Source organism: Lactuca serriola, chromosome 9 (assembly GCF_051521515.1).
Source record: "Lactuca serriola cultivar US96UC23 chromosome 9, Lser_US96UC23_V15, whole genome shotgun sequence".
Taxonomy (NCBI): Eukaryota; Viridiplantae; Streptophyta; class Magnoliopsida; order Asterales; family Asteraceae; genus Lactuca; species Lactuca serriola.
The window spans coordinates 15,233,820-15,244,242 of record NC_136416.1 but is presented as its reverse complement, the minus strand read 5'-3'; positions in this window follow the sequence as shown (position 1 = coordinate 15,244,242).

Sequence of the window (10,423 nt, the reverse complement as noted above, 5' to 3'; positions counted from 1 at the left end):
CAACCTTTTGTTCTCATCAATTCTCAATTCAGAGATTGGAATTATGTCGGGAACTTCTCCTGTGAACTTCCTCAAATAACACACATGAAAAGTGTTATGAATTCCATTCAGTTCTTCTGGTAGTTCGAGCTTGTAAGCTTGGTTCCCAATCCTCTGAAGAACTTTAAACGGTCCAATACACCTTGGACTCAACTTTCCCCTTTTACCAAATCTTATAAGTCCCTTCCACGGCGAGACCTTAAGCAAAACCGAATCCCCAACCTCAAAAGTTATCGGTCTCCGCTTCTTGTCAGCATAGCTCTTTTAACGATCCTGAGCTGCTAACATTCTTTCCCTAATTATTTTCAACTTTTCAGCAGTTTGATGAACCATCTCCGGTCCCATAAACTGCTTTTCCCCAGCCTCAAGCCAACAAGACGGCGTACGACACTTCTGTCCATACAAAGCTTGGTAAGGTGCCATCTTAATGCTCGAGTGGAAACTATTATTATAGGAAAATTCTACCAACGGTAAATGTTCATCCCAATTACCTAGGAATTCCAGAGTACATGCTCTCATCATATCTTCAAGTGTTTGTATCGTTCGTTCGCTCTGACCATCAGTCTGCGGATGGTAAGCTGTACTTAAACACAACTTGGTACCCAATTCCTCTTGTAGACTTTTCCAAAATCGTGAGGTGAAACGGCTATCACGATCCGACACAATCGTTAACGGAACACCGTGAAGCCTCACAATTTCCTTCATGTAAGAATTCGCAAGCTTTTCCATAGACCATTTCTCCTTGGCCGCTATGAAATGCGCACTCTTAGTGAATCGATCAACGACCACCCAAATCATGTCGTGACCATTCTTTGTTCTGGGCAGTTTAGTGACAAAATCCATAGCAATGTCTTCCCACTTACCCATAGGCACAGGTAAAGGTTCTAAACTCCCGTACGGTTTCTGATGTTGTGTCTTGACTCTCGCACAAGTCACACACTCAGCCACATACTTTGCAACATCAAGCTTCATCATCGGCCACCAGTAGTAGGGTTTCAGATCCCTATACATTTTAGTGCTACCCGGATGAATCGAGTACATGGTATTGTGAGCTTCTTCCATCAGAAGATCTCTGACTCCTCCTGTCTTAGGTATCCAAATCCGATCTTGGAACACCTTCAGTCCGTGACTGTTTACACCGAACACCAACGTTTTGCCCAAACGTTCCTCCTTTCGGTCATTCTTTTCAGAAGCTTCCTCTTGAGCTTTCTTTATACTTTCCAAAATAGTCGAGACAACTTCAATTCTCAACGCTCTTGGCCTTTTCCTTTCAAGATTGACTTTCCGACTGAGAGCATCAGCAACAACATTAGCTTTACCGGGGTGGTAAAGTATCTCACAGTCATAGTCTTTAAGTAATTCCAGCCAGCGTCGTTGCCTCATATTCAATTCCTCCTGATTAAAGAGATATTGGAGACTCTTATGATCAGTGAAAAGTTTGCACTTCGTGCCATAGAGGCAATGCCTCCATATTTTCAGAGCGAAAACTACCGCTACCAACTCCAAATCATGAGTCGGGTAATTCTTTTCATGCTCTTTCAGCTGTCGAGACGCATATGCTATCACCTTTTCTCTTTGGGTCAAAACACAACCCAATCCAACCCCAGACGCATCGCTATAGACAGCGAAGTCTTCAACTCCATCGGGTAGAGAAAGTATCGATGCCTCGCATAGCTTCTTCTTTAGCTTCTCAAATGCTTCCTTATGCTTCTCACCCCAAGCATAAGTAGCTCCTTTGTGGGTCAAAGCTGTCAACGGAGTAGCAATCGAAGAAAAGCCTTGGATAAACCTTCGGTAATACCCGGCTAATCCTAAAAAGCTTCGGATCTCCGTGGGACTTTTCGGTTGTTCCCACTTCGTTACAACTTCAATCTTTGCTGGATCAACCATTATCCCTTCTTGGTTGACCACGTGACCCAAGAATTGGACTTCACGAATCCAAAAATCACATTTTGAGAACTTTTCATACAGCTTCTCCTTCTTCAAGACTTCTAACACTTCTCGCAAGTGTCTGCCATGCTCCTCTTGGCTTTTCGAGTAAATCAGAATGTCGTCTATGAACACTATCACGGATTTATCAAGGAAAGGATTACAAACCCTATTCATTAAATCCATGAATGTTGCTGGAGCATTGGTTAGTCCAAACGACATAACCAAAAACTCATAGTGTCCATATCTAGTTCTGAATGCAGTCTTCTCGATATCTTGCTCTCTTACTTTTAGCTGATGATATCCTAACCTTAGATCGATCTTCGAGAAATAGCTCGAACCTTGCAATTGATCAAACAGGTCATCAATCCTCGGCAACGGATATCTATTCTTTATTGTTGCCTTATTCAGCTCTCGGTAATCAATGCACATTCTCATACTTCCATCTTTCTTCTTCACGAATAACACCGGAGCTCCCCAGGGTGATGAACTAGGTCTAATGAAACCGTTGTCCAATAACTCCTGAAGTTGCATCATTAGCTCCTTCATCTCCGTCGGTGCTAATCGATAAGGTGCTTTTGCAATTGGCGTTGTTCCTGTCAACAAGTCAATACGGAATTCCACTTGTCGATCAGGCGGTAATCCAGGAAGATCTTCGGGAAATACTTCCGGATAATCACACACCACTGGAATATTCTGCATCACCTTCTTTTCCTTCTTAGCATCAATCACGAATGCTAAATATGATGTACACCCCTTGGTCAAACATTTTCTGGCTTTCATCAATGAAATGATTCCAGAATTCACTCTGCGTTTATCTCCATACACCATAAACGAATCTTTCCCAGGAGGGTTTACTTTGACTATTTTCTTTTTGCATAAAATTTCGGCGTCGTTGGCGCTAAGCCAATCCATTCCCAATACGATGTCGAAACCATTAAGTTCGATAGGCAATAATTCCTCGTGGAACTTATTCCCATTCAGATCAATTAAGATGTTTTTCATGCGATAGCTAACAGGTACAAACTTGCCACTAGCAACTTCGACTAATAAGGCATTATCTAGTCTAACAACAGGCAAAGCTAGCTTTCTACCAAATTCATGCGATATAAAGGAGTAGTTGGCTCCATAATCAAATAAAATTTGGGCAGGCAATTCGTTAACGAGAAAGGTACCTGAAGCGACATCAGCTTCATCTTTAGCAGCTTCCAGTGTCATCTGGAATGCTCTCGCCTTTGGCTTTGGTGGGATGTTGGGTCTAGCTGCCTCTTTCTTCTTCGGGCAGTCCCTCAACTTATGACCCTCCTCACCACAACCATAGCAAACTTTCTTTGTGAGGGTACACTCATTGGCATAGTGCCCTGGCTTTCCACACTTGTAGCATGTGTTCGCCACCTCACATTTTCCATGATGCTTCTTCTTACATTTGTCGCACCATTTCGCTTCACTTCCACCTCCCCTCGAACCAGACTTCGAGAATTTGTTTTTCTTGTTGGACCCTGAAGTTCCATCGAACTTCCTCTTTTCATCAACATCTATTCTTTCCAGACCCTTTTCCTTCTGCTGGGCCTCCACATTCTTAGCTGCACGAACAACCGTTTTCAGAGTGGTTGCCATTTTGACTGTCGGACCAAAGTCGGCAGGCAGTCCGTTAGCAAACCTCTCAATCTTAGAGAGTTCCGTTGGCACTAGGTACGGAAACAACTTCATCTTCTCAGTAAATGCAGTAGCATAGTCATCTATGCTCATCTTCCCCTTCTTCAAGTTTTGGAACTCATTGTTCAGATCAATTAGATCTATCTCTGAACAATATTGCACCCTTAGTTGTTCCAAGAACTCCTCCCATGACATTTTCAGGGCTTCTCCTCGTGGCATAGTATCTGCCAACAACTTCCACCAACTTAAGACTCCAGTCTTCAGTTGTCTAACCGCAAAGACGGTCTTCTGCTTGTTGCTACAGTCGCAACTTTCAAATACCATCTCCATTTCGGAGATCCAATCCATTATCTCAACAGGCTTTGGGCTCCCAGAAAGACTTGGCGGCTTGGCACCCAAGAAGTTCTTGTACATTCGCCCATCCTTGTTGTTTCTCCTTTCCGGATCGTTCCTTCGTTCCCCTTGAGTCCCAACTTGACTCATCATGCGACTATTGTTCCCTTCCTCCAATTGCTCGGGAATCAATTCGGGTTCCTCAATAGGTATGATAGGTTCATCCCTATTATTATGCAACATTTGTCGCATCTCCTCCCTTTGTTCGGCTAGCATAGCCCGAATCATGGCTTGCACCGCAGCCATTGTTATTGGTTCTGGTGCTGCTGCTACAATAGGTATCTGCTCAATCACTGGCGGTTGATTCCTGTTTTCATCCGCGTTTCCAACGCCACTCCTTGTTCTCACCATTTTGATCTACACACCGAATAAGGTGAAATTAGATCCTTATTCACGATAGGTATTCAAATCATCCTTATCACTCCGAAACGTTTACATGCTAGTTCTAATAATGTAGGCATACGCTTAGAATCCTACACACATAAGGTTTCCAGATCCGGTCGGCAACAGACCGTAGATCCAAACAAATAATATCATATATGGCAACATATAACATTTAGCACATAAAAGCATTTTAGGCAACTTTCCTAAAAATAAGCTAGTGCTTGTGTCCAAAATCCAACAGACACACATCTCAAAATTCCACTTAGCATTCTAAGTTTAAGTCTAGAAATCCTACAAATTCCTAGTTCGCTTAAACTAATGCTCTGATACCAACTGTGACATCCCCAAAAATCTCGGCCAGAAAAGACCGATTTTCATTTATGCTTTTAAATAATTTTAGAGTAAATCCTTTTGATTTGAAAGAGTTGCGGAATTTGTTCCCAAAACAAAACATGATAAAATAATATTTATCAAAGCATTTCATCAAGAGATGCATTTCATTATATAATAAAAACTCGGGATGTCATGTTCCGATACAGACCATAAAGCATAAACGATAAACATTTCAAGTCATTCAACAAATATATACATATACAGACTTGTAAACAAAACAACAAGATGATCCATCCATCTTACGCCCTTGTGCCACTTCCTGTAATACAAATAAAACTGAGTGGGTCAGGCTTGGGAGCCTGGTGAGCATATAGGGTTTTCAACCCACAATAAATAAGTTATATTTAATTTCACCAACCAATCACTATCCCGATTACCCATTCCCGTTATCCTCACTTTACGTCCCTAAAACAACAACTATCTCAAGGGACCTAATCTAGGATTTTCATCGGGACGGACATCACTGCGAAGGGGTTTCCTCAACAATAGATATCCTAAAGGCAACCATGAGGGGGATAGAGTACACCGGTGAACACATCGTTCACAACACCTACAGGTTATGAACCTGCTAGCGTTCCACTGGACTGTCTAGAAAGAGTCCGTGGTCGTTATCCATACTCCGCTGAATAACTAGATCAACAACAACAACAACATCGAGGCCTCTCATCTGTTTATTACACACCAACTATCTACCCATGTTCTACCCAACATATTAGTAGATAAGAATATATTTTCATACATAGTTTAAAACCTATATATCACTTTCATTCAATATATATATTCCATATAACAGATGAGGCATACCACATAACACGTATTTCATAGAAAGCAATTCAGATCTATGAGATGGAATAAAGTGAATATCCATTCACGCATACAATCACAAAATATACACATAGCAAGTATATCGCATAAAATACTTCATAGTTACTTGTTAGAAGAAAGTAACTGCACCCACACACATATAAACCACAATTTACTTACTACACTCAAACCGCACTTGTATTATTATCGTGTTTATGAAAGGTAGTATACACTCACTTGATCAGAAGATGATCGGACGGCACTACGACTAGCAGAAGTAGTAATCCTCAGCAGATCTGGAAGATCTCCACAAAAATCGAACTTCTCGCGGGCAGAGCTTCGACTCGGGAACCGCACTTCTCGGGATCTTCGGGATCTCGGGACTTGCCTCGGGGCTAGAGAATAATACCGGGGCTTCGGGGTACTTCTGGCACGCAAAACGATGTAAAACGGGAGAGAGAAGAGAGAAAATAGCAACCATAAACGGCTGGCCCTTCAAATCTATTTATAGGGCAAATTTGGCCCTTGCCACATCGTGGCAACCTTGTTCCACGTCGTGGGCTCTGACAGTTTTGGGGTTTCGCGCCCCGAACTTCAGAAATTCATAACTTTCACATACGAACTCCGTTTTCGACGTTCTTTATATCGCCGCGAAGGTGAGATTATGCTCTACAACTCTCGTTTAGACTCCATTGGCTAATTTTGACTTTATTTTTAATATATTATAAGTATATTACTTATATATTATCTTTAGTAGGTCGGGACAGGAAAACTCCGTTCGAAATTCATAACTCCTTCATCTGAACTCCGATTCCGTCTGTCTTTCCGTCGTTGCACTACTATCGATGAGATCTTCAATTCTCATTTAGATCACTAAGGATAGTTATCTATCTACCTTAAATTCACTATTTACGTCGCGTTGGGTCGTGCCGATTCTGTCGCGAAACTTCGACAGGTCATAACTTCTTTGTTATAACTCGGATTTCGGCATTCCTTATATATTCGGAAACCTCATTTCGACCACTACAACTTTATGTAAAGATATCGGACTTATCTCATACTTTACTTTTGACGCTTATTTTTATTCTTAATTAATCAAACCACATAATTAAGCAATTAGGCACAAAACACATAATAATCAAATAATATACTTCTATTATTTCAAAACGGGTTACAAAAGTTAACCTAGACTATTACAAGCCCGGAAACACAGGCGTTACACAGGGACAACTCCCCATGAGTTTACAGCCGTAAACTCATGGTGAGGGGTTCTAGTGTGTTTTAAGGCTCTATCTTGTTTGTGGAATTTTGCTAGGTCCAAATCCAAAAGGCATGAGTGAGTTTAGGGTCTTTAAGGGCACCATTATGGAGTTTACGGCCCATGAACCATCCCTAAGGGAGTTCACGGCCGTGAACTCTCATTCCTTGAGTTTATTGAAGTTTCAAGCCCTTATTACACTCCTAGCATTTTATAATGAAGTGTGAGGCCATTTAGGGGAATTAAAACTAACATTTTGGCATGTTTGAGGGTGTTTACGGCCTTGACACATGTCTGGGCCGTAAACTCCTTTTGTCCCCTTAAATCTTTGTGTTTGGATGATCTAAACCCGAAATGATAAGCTCCTAATTTATGTATTAAGTCCAAGGGTGTTTTAGGAGTGTGTTTGGGGCATTTTGACAAGGTTTAGAGGTGTTTACGGCCTAAGCATGTGCTTGGTCCGTAAACTCTCTTTTATGCCTCATTTTGATTGTTTTAAATGATCAAACACTCCTAGGCTAAATCCCGAATTAGTTTCCAAGCCTTTAGGGACATTTTGGGGTCATTTTGGCCTTGATTAAGGGGTTTACGGCCTAAGGAGGATCTTAGGCCATAAACTCCATTCTAACAGCTTCTAAGTCTGATTTTTAAGCTATAAACACGAATCATAATGTTTAGAACAAGCTAGGATAAGAGGACTTACGATTTGGAAGCGTTTGGTTGCGGATTTGGCTCGAAAACGGGTCTAGTGAGAGAGTATAGAGAGAGAGGGTGGAAAAGGCTCCAATGGAGTTTACTCCCCCTTATATATGGGTGGGAGTTGGAGCTCAGTGAAATTATACCCGATACTGTCGTTTAACGGGGCTTTTGGTCGCACCCGATTTAGTGGTCGTAATAATAAAAAGTAACTTTTCAATTTGAATGAAAATGCGTATTACGAGTTTCTATTTCACTTATCACGACTTAACGACATAAAGATATAAATAAATGAAACATTTATTTATTTGACGCCCTCTAATTAACGGAACTTTTATACAGTGAAATATTCCGTTAACGATAACGGGGTAATGTAACGGAATAACTTTGGTTTGTCACATAACAATTGTATGTAAGACCAGGATCTGGCCCTTGGCATTTATATGTAGGATGCTAGTTGTCTTCGTGATACTTACATGGAACACCAGGATGTGTCCCCTGACACTTGTTTTTAAGATCGAGATTTGGCCCTTAGCATTGCAAGGAAAGACCATGATTTGTCCCATGGTAGGAAGTAACTGCAAGACAACGATTCAACCCATTGTATTCACTATCTTATGTATGCTATGTGGTATTTTGGGGAACTCACTAAGCTTTGTGCTTATGGTTTATGTTTAAAATGTTTTTAAGTACATCTGGTTCCAAAGGAAAGGGTCTGGATTGATCGCACTGCATCCCCTGGAGATTTATTCTGTATTGGTTGTTTTTTACTCTACTATGATGTTTTGAGAATGTTGTTACTCTTATTGTCTTTTGAAACAAATGAATGAATGGTTTTGGTTTATTTAAAATGAAATTTTTACTCAGTATTTTTGGGATGTCATAAGTTGGTATCAGAGTCTTGGTTTGAGAGATTTGGGTACACTCTCGGGCGTGTCTAAACTTAAACTGAGGAGTTAATAAAATCTTTTAAAAAGAAAATGAGTTTTCCAAACCGATTTTAAGAAAAATGGGGTGCGATGCATGCAATGGAGGATGGAAAATGAAAGAGCCTTGATCTTATAAAGGTGTTTAAATAGTGTCCAAACCCTAAAAATTAGGGTTTGGCACTCTGCTTATTACGTTGGGCGTACTCACCTAGGCACGTGCCTTCCTCCATGCACACATGGGACGAGCTTGCCAACTTTTTCCACTAAGGTCCATTTCTGCCATTATTTCAAACTACTCTAACTTCCTCATCTTTGGTCCGCTTCCAACGAACCTTATATCTACGGAAAGGTGGCGAGAAGCCCTACGCTCCTAAGAACACACCATAGCCTTAAAACTTCCCGAAAAAACCCAAAATCCATAAACGATCGAGTTATCAATTTACGATTATACCCTTGGCCTCCAAAGGCACCATTGAACACTTGGATCACTTAAACCATAACAATTGTTGGATTAAGTGTCTAAGCCCATAACTATAATTGGTATGTACTTGACCCGAGAGTAGCATGGTCCATTTCGGGTTGCATATCACCAGGACAATTAGGATGAATACTTGAGTAAGAGGTTACTTATGATTTATTAATATATTAATATGAAATCATATTATTTATTTAGTATTGATCAAAAGTTAGTTTGAAATTAATTATGTGATCAAAAGAGACTAATTAAATATATGAGGATTGATTTGGTAAATCAATGATTTTTATAGTGTGGGTCAATTGTTATTTAGGATGGGCTAAACCAATAAGGTAGTCTATGGATAGTCCATGGAGGTTTAACCCATGGAGCCAAGTAATATGAAAGGTCATGGACATTAGGGTTTGCATGGATGTAACCATAGACTTTGCCACACTATAAAAGGACTCCCTTAACACCCAAAACCGCCACTAGAGTTCAGGTTAGCTTCAATAAATTTTGTAATTTAAGTAATTAACTTTATAATTTATTAATATTTGCTTATAGACAATGTAACACAAAAAAATATATTTATATGAAAATTATCAAATGGTTTTGAACTCAAATTGTTTATTATATCCTTCAAATATTATTAAAATAAAAAACATATTGTTGAAAACATTTAAAAGAAATTTATGTTGAATAATATAACTTAAAATAAAGTATAAAGTGATTTGAAGATGAGGGTCCAGTGTTGTGCCATACATCACACGCACATCAATTTTAAGTGAGAAGTATTCTAAAAAACAAACATCCGCGAAATGTCAAGTGTTGAGTGTACTGTGCGGCACAACTAAAAGTGGTTTTTATTGAAAAAGAAAAAAAATAAAAATAAACAAACAACCCCTTATACCCCCTCGCCTCCAAGATCCATCGGACCAATGCAACCAATAGCTCCAACGAATTTCGCATTCATCACCAAAACATTGTAGTCGTCATCACGCTAACATCCTTGTCACGGTTGCTTGTTCAGACTTCGCATTGTAGCCTTCCTTCTCTTTGACTATATGCAACACGTAAAATAATATGTTTCCTTCATAAAAAAAATAGAACAATGGATAATACCTGCAAAATACTTTTTTAAACAAAATTAAGTTGGGAAATTAAAATAAAGTTATGATTTGTTTTGGAAATTAAAGGCATTATTTTTTTAAATAAAATGGTTTCCTTCACGTAATTAAACCAGTGTTTTAAAAACCGGTTCGAACCGGCCGGTTGAACCGGGAACCGGAAGTGAGGACGATTCAATTTGGACCGGTTTTATAACGATTTCCTAACCGGATTAAACCGGCCGGTTTTGATAAAAAACCGGTTCAACCGGCTGAATTAAACCAGAATGGACCGGGTTGAACCGGACATTCTTGGATTTTTGTGTTTATTTTGAACTTCTTTATTTGATTTTGATTTCTATAATGATTGTTTTTATAT